The sequence below is a fragment of the Lithobates pipiens genome, unplaced genomic scaffold (assembly GCF_037356315.1).
Source record: "Lithobates pipiens isolate NorthernLeopardFrog02 unplaced genomic scaffold, aLitPip1_a1.2 Scaffold_27, whole genome shotgun sequence".
Taxonomy (NCBI): Eukaryota; Metazoa; Chordata; class Amphibia; order Anura; family Ranidae; genus Lithobates; species Lithobates pipiens.
The window spans coordinates 222,697,846-222,706,064 of NW_027507788.1; the positions used below are offsets into that span (position 1 = coordinate 222,697,846).

The following is an 8,219-nucleotide window of genomic DNA, read 5'->3' on the forward strand; positions in this document are numbered from 1 at the left end:
ATCCCAGTCCATGTCGGGGGAGTTGACATTTTGCCCTCGGCTCCTCTTCCGGGTTCATGGCTCTGGCCCTGTGAGTGGCCGGAACTGCGATGACGTCACTCCTGGCAAGGTCTGGCAGCATCTACCGGACCTTCAGCGGGCATTCACAGCGCATGCACCTCTGGCGGCAGCATGCAAAGTGAATATCTCCTAAACCGTACAGGTTTATTCATTTTACCTACAGGTAAGCCTTATTGTAAGCCTTATCATAGGCTTACCTGAAGGTAAAAATTAATAATTGGGGTATACAACCGCTTTAAGGTGTCAGCATACCAAGATATTTTGGACAATTTCATGCTCCCAACTTTGTGGGAATAGTTTGGGGACGGCCCCTCCCTGTTCCAATATGACTGCCCACCAGTGCACAAAGCAAGGTCCATAAAGATAATGAACAAAGCATATCTATAATGTGAACTTGCCTTAACCCAATGCACTCTTTCTTCTGCTATCTGCATGCGTCACTTCTGACAGTCTATCTATCTATAACACCAGGCAATCCCAGGAGATCAGGTTTATAGGCGCTGCAACTTTCCCATATAAAAGCTCCGCCCGGTGCTCAGACCTTGCCGCCACCTCCAACGTACCAGAATAAAGGAAAGGGATGGGCGGCATTCAGAATGACATCCAAAATAGTATTGCTTTATTAAATGCATGTACAAAGCTGTAAAACGGCCTACGCGTTTCAGACATTAGCCTTGACTAAGGACTAACGTTCGAAACACGTAGGCTGTTTTACAGCTTTGTACATGATGTGGCCTATGACCACATCACCCTGAATGCGCCCGATCTCGTCTGACCTCGGAGGCTAAGCAGGGTCAGGCCTGGTTAGTGCCTGGATGGGAGACCGCCTGGGAATACCAGGTGCCGTAGGCTTAGCCTATGCATTGATTATTAACCACTTCAGCTCCAGAAGGATTTACCCCCTTCCTGACCAGAGCACTTTTTTTGCGATTCGCCACTGCGCTGCTTTAACTGGCTGTGTGACGTGGCACCCAAACAAAACTGATGTTCCCCCCCCCACAAATAGAGCTTTCTTTTGGTGGTATTTGATCACCTCTGCGTTTTTTTTTTTTTTTTTTACGCTATAAACAAAAAAAGCGTACATTTAAAAAAAAAAATGCAATATTTTTAACTTTTTGCTATAATAAATATCCCCCAAAAATATATATATAAAAAAAATTTCCCTCAGTTTAGGCCGATACATATTCTTCTACATATTTTTGATGAAAAAAAAAATTGCAATAAGAGTTTATTGATTGGTTTGCAGAAGTTATAGCATCTACAAAATAGGTGATAGTTTTATGGCATTTTTTTTTATTAGCGACATTATGGCGGACACATCAGACACTTTTGACATTATTTTGGGACCATTGTCATTTATACAGCGATCAGTGCTATAAAAATGCACTGATTACTTTGTAAATGACTCTGATGGGGAAGGGGTTAACACTAGGGGGCGATCAAGGGCTTAAGTGTGTCCTAGGGAGTGATTCTAACTGTGGGGGGGGGGGGGGGGGGCTTCAACGCACATCACAGCGATCACTGCTCCCGATGACAGGGAGCAATGATCTCTGTCATTACACAACGCAGAACGGGGAAATGCCTTGTTTACATGCTTTGTTCTTCCACTCCGCTACACGATCGCGGGCACCTGCAGTCACAATGTCGCATCTTAAAGTGGTTGTAAACCCTCACAAACCACTTTGACCTACAGGTAAGCCTAGATTAAGGCTTACCTGTAGGTCCAAGAAATATTTCCCAAACCTACACGGGTTTAGGAGATATTTGCCCGAAGACGGGGGCAGGCGCACTGAGCGGGGCATCGTCGATGACGGCAATGTCGCGAGTCTCGGCTCCCGTGCGCATGCGCGGGAGTGACGTCGTCGCTGCTCCGGCGAATCACAGCGCTGGAGCAGCGAGACCCACGGAGACCCACCAAGAAGATGGACGCTCGGAACTACAGGGGACAGCGGTGACTTCGCTGGCTCCTGTGTCAGGTAAGTGACACATAATGGACTACTATGCGATGCGATGCGATGCGATGCACAGTAGTCCATTATGCTTTACCTTTACATTGAATGAAAGAGGAAGTACTCATCAGGGTTTACTTCCTCTTTAACCACTTCAGGACCGCCGTATTGCCAATGTACGTCAACACAATGGCACAGGCAGGCACAATCACGTAGATGTACGTGCCTGCCTTCCAGCGGGTGGGGGGTCCGATCGGACCCCCTCCCGCTGGATACGGCGGTCCGGTTCGCTCCAGGAGCGCTCCGTGATGAGGGGATGGCCGTTGGTTTTTGGCCACCCCCTCTGGATCGCTCCTGGCCAATGAGAAGCTTCCTCCCACTGTGTATTGTTTACACAGGAAGGAGGAAGTGATGTCATTCTCCTCGGGGCGGTCTTTTTGACCGGACTACGAGGAGAAGACTAATAGTAAGTGTGCACCAACACTACACTGACATGTAGGTACACACAGGCACACAAACCCCCCCCCAATCGCCCCCCGCCCCCCCTCCCCCCCCAGTCACAGTGTCACTGATTGCATTGATCATTTCTTTACTGATCAATGCATTCAGTGTCAGTTGTGACAGTAAAAACTGTCAGGACAGTTAGTGTTAGGTCCAGGGTAGCCCCCTATCACCCCCCAATAAAGATTTAACCCCCTGATTGCCCCTAGAGTTAACCCTTTCACCCCCTTTTGCCAGTGTCACTAAGCGATCATTTTTCTGATCGCTGCATTAGTGTCGCTAGGTAGCTAGTTATTTTTTTAGGTTCACCGCCAGGTTTTTATATCGCTAGGTACCCCAATATACTACCCAATAATGGTTTTAACCCCCTGATTGCCGCTAGTTAACCCTTTCACCCCCTTTTGCCAGTGTCACTAATCGATCGTTTTTCTGATCGCTGCATTAGTGTCGCTACAGTCGCTAGGTAGCTAGTTATTTTTTTAGGTTCACCGCCAGGTTTTTATATCGCTAGGTACCCCAATATACTACCCAATAATGGTTTTAACCCCCTGATTGCCGCTAGTTAACCCTTTCACCCCCTTTTGCCAGTGTCACTAAGCGATCATTTTTCTGATCGCTGCATGTGTCGCTAGGTAGCTAGTTATTTTTTTAGGTTCACCGCCAGGTTTTTATAGCGCTAGGTACCCCGATATACTACCCAATAATGGTTTTAACCCCCTGATTGCTGCTAGTTAACCCTTTCACCAGCGATCACAGTATAAGTGTCACTGGTGACGCTGGTTAGCCAGTTAGTTATTTAGGTTCCCCGTCAGGTTTTTATATAGCGCCAGGGACCCCCATATACTACCTAATAAAAATTTGAACCCCCTAATTGCCCCTAGTTAACCCTTTCACCACTGATCACCGTATAAGTGTTACGGGTGACTCTGGTTAGTTTGTTTTTTATAGCATCAGGGCACCCACCATTTATTACCCAATAAAGGTTTAACCCCCTGATCACCCGGCGGGTGATATCAATTAGGTTTTAGGGTCAGGGTCTGCGTCGCCCCAGGCAGCGCTAGGTTAGTGCCAGTACCGCTAACACCCACACGCAAAGCATAAACCTCCCGTAGTGCTATAGAATCTGAACAGATCAATATCTGATCTGATCAGATCTATACTAGCGTCCCCAGCAGTTTAGGGTTCCAAAAAAACGCATTGTTAGCGGGATCAGCCCAGATACCTGCTAGCACCTGCGTTTTGCCCCTCTGCCCAGCCCACCCAAGTGCAGTATCGATCACTGTCACTTACAAAACACTAAACACATAACTGCAGTGATCGCAGAGTCAGGCCTGATCCCTGCCATCGCTAACAGTTTTTTTGGTAGCATTTTATATTTAAATCCGGAAGGCAGTGTTAGGTTTTCGGGGTCCCGTATGTAGCTAGGCACCCAAAAAGTCCCCCACATGTGGTATCCCCGTACTCGGGAGAAGCAGCAGAATTTATTTTGGGGTGTAATTTGACTTCTGCCCATAGCATGTGTGAGCAATATATCATTTAGTGACAACTTTGTGCAAAAAAAAAAAAGTTTGTAATATTCCCGCAACTTGTGGCAAAATATAAAATATTCCATGGACTCAACATGCCTCTCAGTAAATAGCTTGGGGTGTCTACTTTCCAAAATGGGGTCATTTGGGGGGGTTTTGTGCTATTTTGGCATTTTATGGCCTTCGAAACTGTGATAGGTAGTGAGGAGTTAAATCAAAAATTTGCACCCTTAGAAATCCTGAAGGTGGTGATTGGTTTTCGGGGTGCCGTGCGCGACTAGACTCCCAAAAAGTCCCACACATGTGGTATCCCCGTACTCGGGAGAAGTAGCGGAATATATTTTGGGGTGCAATTCCACATATAACTATGGCATGTGTGAGCAATATATCATTTAGTGACAACTTTTTGTAAAAAATTTTTTTTTTTTTTTTTTTTGTCATTATTCAATCCTTTAGGACAAAAAAAATAAATATTCAATGGGCTCAACATACCCATCAGCAGTTTCCTTGGGGTGTCTACTTTCCAAAATGGGGTCATTTGGGGGGGATTTGTACTGCCCTGCCATTTTAGCACCTCAAGAAATGAGATAGGCAGTCATAAATGAAAAGCTGTGTAAATTCCAGAAAATGTACTCTAGTTTGTAGACGCTATAACTTTTGCGCAAACCAAAAAATATACGCTTATTGACATTTTTTTAATAAAGACATGTGGCTGAATAAATTTTGCCCTCAATGTATGACTAAAATTTAGTTTATTCGATTTTTCTTATAACAAAAAGAAGAAAATATCTTTTTTTTTCAAAATTTTCGCTCTTTTTCCATTTATATCGCAAAAAAAAAAAAATCGCAGCGGCAATCAAATACCATCAAAAGAAAGCTCTATTTGTGGGAAGAAAAGGACGCAAATTTCGTTTGGGTGCAATATTGCATGACCGCGCAATTACCAGTTAAAGCAGCGCAGTGCGAAATTGCAAAAAGACCTCTGGTCCTTAAGGTGTTTATTGGTCCGGAGCTGAAGTGGTTAAAGGGGACGTACCTGTACACCCTTTTTCCCACCCGTGCCATTCTGCCAACGTATATCGGAGTGCTGCGGCCGGGAAGGGGTTAAAGAAATACTGTTTTGGATGTCATCTCTTTCCTTTAATCCCAGGAGATGACCCGCCCCCTCCAGCACACAGCAGGTGATTGACAGCCTCAGCTGTTCATGTTTCCCTATAAGACTGCGTAGAGAGAGGTGATGTCAATTCTCTCCACTCAGATTACACTCAGCTCTGTGCTTTGTATGACATCATATCCCCACCCCCTGCCTTCCGGAGCTCAGGTGTAAACTCTGCACTTTGAATGTCTGTAGAGAAGACTGCAGATAAACAGGTACATCTTATGTAGGAGGATTAGTGTCACCTCTGTGTATCACCTGAGGCCGGTCACCTCACTGAGTGTATGGAAGGAGGTTACAACAACTTTAACCTGCAGCTCTAAAGCATTCAATTACAGGAGCGGGGGTGGGGGTGGGAATTTTGGGGGTCGTCTGGAGGACGAATTTTTACAAAATGCACCGGCTGAAATGGAAGGGTAATTTTTATTCACATCCAGTAGAAAAATGGCTATTATACATCAATATTTTAACAAAAGCGGATTTCTTTTTTCCTTCATCCTCCTTGGAGGACAAAGCCGGAATCCGGCGTCTCGGAGTTCCTGGTAAAGATTTTATAAATAAAGAATAAAATAAATAATACAATGTAATAAATGATAAATAAACCGGTTGACATCCCATAAATAAAATATACATTGTTGCATTTTTCTGGCTCCTTTCAATAATCACAAACCCCCCGGAAGATCCATGACACAAATATCCAGGCTGACCCGCACGTTACGGAGCCCCCCGGTGTCACCGCCCCTCCCCCCCCCCCACTTAGCGGCACATCCATCTCAGGGATCAAAGATTTACATCCTTGTCAGTGGGACTTGGCGCACCGGCCTCCATTATTTATGGAACGCCATCCAGAAAAGTAATTGGGCTCCATCAGATAAGCCGGGGAGGGCCACTCCATCTAGCTGATTATTGGAAGGACGCATAAATAACGCCATAATTACGTAATGCGATTTAATAATTGATGTTTTAGGGGTGCGGAGCGTCCTGCGCGGTGAGATACGTATAGAGATAAATGGAGGCGGCTGTAGACATTTATAAACCGGGCCGCCGACGTACGCTGAACAAACGCTTGATGGATGGAAGGTGGAATTTTAATCAGCTGGTACAAATGGACGAGAGATGAAGCCTCATCAACAACGGAGGGTCGCTGAGGGCGGTCCTACGGGACGCGATGCGCTCCGGTGTTGCTAATGAGCCTTGAGAGGACAGATCTGCACTGCGCTTATAGAGAGGAGAACATTGAGCTTCAGCAACAGGCAGCGTCCCGTCCCGGGAAATCCACATTTCACTATGAGATGGGAATGAGGGACACCTTCTAGGACACCATACGGTCCCTCCACCCCAAACTCCCCCATCCAGGTCTTTATGGGCCTTGCTTTGTGCACCGGTGTGCAGTCATGTTGGAACAGGAAGGGGCCGTCCCCAAACTGTCCCCACAAAGTTGGGAGCATGAAAATGTCCAAAATCTCTTGGTATGCTGACGCCTTAAGAGTTCCCTTCACTGGAACTAAGGGGCCAAGCCCAACCCCTAAAAAACACCCCCCACATCATAATCCCCCCTCACCGCCACACCATAATCCCCCTCCCCCCACAACATAATTCCCCCCACACCATAATCCCCCCTCCCCCCACACCATAATCCTCCCCTCCCCCCACACCATACTCCCCCCCCCTCCCCGCCACACCATAATCCCCCCTCCCCCACAACATAATTCCCCCTCCCCACCACACCATAATCCCCCCTCCCCGCCACACCATAATCCCCCCTCCCCGCCACACCATAATCCTCCCCTCCCCCCACACCATACTCCCCCCCTCCCCGCCACACCATAATCCCCGCCACACCATAATCCCCCCTCCCCCCCACACCATACCCCCCCCTCCCCGCCACACCATAATCCCCGCCATACCATAATCCCCCCTCCCCACCACACCATAATCCCCCCCCTCCCCGCCACACCATAATTACCCTCGTCCCACAACATAATCCCCCCTCCCTCCACAACATAATCCCCCCTCCCTCCACACCATAATCCCCCCCTTCCCGCCACACCATAATCCCCCTCGTCCCACACCATACTCCCCCCTCCCCGCCACACCATAATTCCCCTTGTCCCACAACATAATCCCCCCCCCTCCCCGCCACACCATAATCCCCCCTCCCCGCCACACCATAATTCCCCTCGTCCCGCACCCTAATCCCCCCCTCCCCAATTCCCCTCGTCCCACATCATAATCCCCCCTCCCCGCCACACCATAATTCCCCTCGTCCCACAACATAATCCCCCCTCCTTCCACACCATAATCCCCCCCTCCCCGCCACACCATAATCCCCCCCCTTCTCGCCACACCATAATCCCCCCTCCCCGCCACACCATAATCCCCCTCATCCCACACCATAATCCTCCCCTCCCCCCACACCATAATCCCCCTCGTCCCACACTATAATCCCCCCCTCCCCGCCACACCATAATCCCCCCTCCCCGCCACACCATAATTCCCCTTGTCCCACAGCATAATCCCCCCTCCCCACCACACCATAATCCCCCCCTCCCCTCCACACCCTAATTCCCCTCGTCCCACATCATAATCCCCCCCCCTCCCCGCCACACCATAATCCCCCCCTCCCCGCCACACCCTAATTCCCCTCGTCCCACATCATAATCCCCCCCCCTCCCCGCCACACCATAATCCCCCCCCCTCCACCATAATTCCCCTCGTCCCACAACATAATCCCCCCTCCTTCCACACCATAATCCCCCCCCTTCCCGCCACACCATAATCCCCCCTCCCCGCCACACGATAATCCCCCTCGTCCCACACCATAATCCCCCCCCTTCCCGCCACACCATAATCCCCCCTCCCCGCCACACGATAATCCCCCTCGTCCCACACCATAATCCCCCCCTCCCCGCCACACCATAATCCCCCCTCCCCGCCACACCATAATTCCCCTCGTCCCACAACATAATCCCCCCTCCTTCCACACCATAATCCCCTTGTCCCACAACATAATCCCCCCCCCTCCAC

General features: G+C 48.9%; 1 pseudogene; it reads left to right on the forward strand.

The window, feature by feature from the left end:
* Positions 1–793: 793 nt before the first annotated feature.
* On the forward strand, positions 794–912 carry LOC143934740 (5S ribosomal RNA; annotated as a pseudogene).
* The last annotated feature ends 7,307 nt before the right edge of the window (positions 913–8,219 follow it).